The sequence below is a fragment of the Nerophis ophidion genome, linkage group LG21 (assembly GCF_033978795.1).
Source record: "Nerophis ophidion isolate RoL-2023_Sa linkage group LG21, RoL_Noph_v1.0, whole genome shotgun sequence".
Lineage (NCBI taxonomy): Eukaryota > Metazoa > Chordata > Actinopteri > Syngnathiformes > Syngnathidae > Nerophis > Nerophis ophidion.
In genome coordinates, this window is record NC_084631.1 from 1,076,841 (window position 1) to 1,079,348 (window position 2,508).

A 2,508-nucleotide genomic window follows, 5' to 3' on the forward strand; every position below is an offset into this window, starting at 1 on the left:
CCTGGCTGTCTGTTGTGTCCAAATATTTGTACAGCGAGGGCCGCGTACATAAAAGATGAAGGATGCTGGGCCACATTGATACATTTTGTACGTTGAAGATACTAAAAGCAATACAATGTAGGTCTATCAGTACAGCAGGGCTGTCAAACTCAAATACAGAGTGGGACAAAATGTAAAACTGAACAAAACCGCGGGCCAAGGTTGAACAAATGAACCTTTTAACAGGGACCCAAACTAGTTTTGCAATGAATATTGAACAAGCACGGCTTAAATAGGGCAGCACAGTGGAACAGGGGTTAGTGCATCTGCTCACAATACGAAGGTCCTGAGTAATCTGGGTTTAATCCGGGCTCGGGAACTTTCTGTGTGGAGTTGGCATGTTCTCCCCGTGACTGTGTGGGTTCCCTCCGGGTACTCGGGCTTCCTCCCATGGAACAGGCAGAGCTTATATAACATAATAGTGCAAAATTAACTTTTAAAAAACATCAGTGTATATAAATAAAATTTGATTAAAAAAATGATGCCTCTTTTGTATTTGCAGCCTTCTGAGGTAAATATCGACTTTAACTTTTTCCATAGGCTAATAAATTCGAAAATAAAATAAAAATGAGGTGGGCGGGTTTGGTGGTAGCAGGGGGTGTATATTGTAGCGTCCGGAAGAGTTAGTGGTGCAAGGGATTCTGGGCATTTGTTCTGTTGTGTTTATGTGTTACGGTGCGGGTGTTCTCCCGAAATGTTTTGTCATTCTTGTTTGGTGTGTGGTTCGCAGAGTGGCGCATATTTGTAACAATGTTAAAGTTGTTTATACGGCCACCCTCAGAGTGACCTGTATGGCTGTTGACCAAGTATGCGTGGCATTCGCATATGTGTGTGTGAAAGCCGCATATATTATGTGACTTGGCCAGCAGGCTGTTTATATGGGGGGAAAAGAGGACGTGATGACATGTTGTAGAGGACGCTAAAGGCGGTGCTATAAGCACGCCCCCAATATTGTTGTCCGGGTATTAGTATTAGCGATGAATGTGGTGTTAATGGCGGGCCAGCTCTAATGTTAATTTGATATTGCCTCAAGGGCCAACTGAAATTAAACGCGGGCCAGAGTTTGACACCCATGCAGTATGTGCTCATTTATCTGTACAAAATATCAAGGTTCAGTTTATTTGTCACATGCAGACTACACCACAGTGAAATGCTTTTTCCCTGCTCTTCAGATATTGTGTACAGTGGATTCAAACACTAGTTGCAGAATCTAATATTGTAAATAGGTTGTACTTGTGTAGCGCTTTTCTAGCCCTTTTTAAGGAGCCCAAAGCACTTTGACACTATTTCCACATTCACACACATTCACACACTGATGGAGGAGATGCCATGCAAGGCGCCAACCAGCACCCATCAGGAGCAAGGTGAAGTGTCCTTGCTCAAGGACACAACGGACGTGACTACACACTCAATTTTAAAAAAATAAAACAAATTGAATAGCTCTGATGTACATTAATTACAAGACAATTAAGTTGCACAGAAGTTATGGTGGAAGTATCAGTACAAGTAGAAGTACAGTAGTCAAATACAGTACCAGTGCAATATCAAATAGTGGAACAGTATATACTGTATAGGAAGCAACAAAATATGAAGGTGTCTACAGTTCTTTGGTAGTTGATAAGTGACAGTAGGATGGACAAAGGTAATGGAACAGTATGACTTCTTTATACTCTTGTTTTTACATTATTTACAGTCATTTAATGAAAAGTATTGTAGTCCAGTAATTAGTGTTTTTGCATTATTTTTAAATATCCACATCTTTGCCTTACTATAAACAGGGGGAATATCTAATCTATCTATCCATCCATCCATTTTCTATCGCTTGTCCGTTTTGGGTCACGGGGAGTGCTGGAGCCTATCTCAGCTACAATGGGCGGAAGGCGGTGTATACCCTGGACAACTTGCCACCTCATCACAGGGCCAACACAGATAGACAGACAACATTCACACTCACATTCACACTCTAGGGACCATTTAGTGTTGCCAATCAACCTATACCCAGGTGCATGTCTTTGAGAGGTGGGAGGGGCTATCCCCAGGTGCATGTCTTTGGAGGTGGGAGGGGCTATCCCCAGGTGCATGTCTTTGGAGGTGGGAGGGGCCTATCCCCAGGTGCATGTCTCTGGAGGTGGGAGGGGCCTATCCCCAGGTGCATGTCTCTGGAGGTGGGAGGGGCCTATCCCCAGGTGCATGTCTCTGGAGGTGGGAGGGGCCTATCCCCAGGTGCATGTCTTTGGAGGTGGGAGGTGCCTATCCCCAGATGCATGTCTTGGAGGTGGGAGGGGCCTATCCCCAGGTGCATGTCTTTGGAGGTGGGAGGAAGCCGGAGTACCCGGAGGGAACCCACGCAGTCACGGGGAGAACATGCAAACTCTACACAGAAAGATCCCGAGCCCGGGATTGAACTCAGAACTACTCGGGACCTTCGTACTGTGAGGCATATGCACCAACCCCTGTTCCACCGCGCTG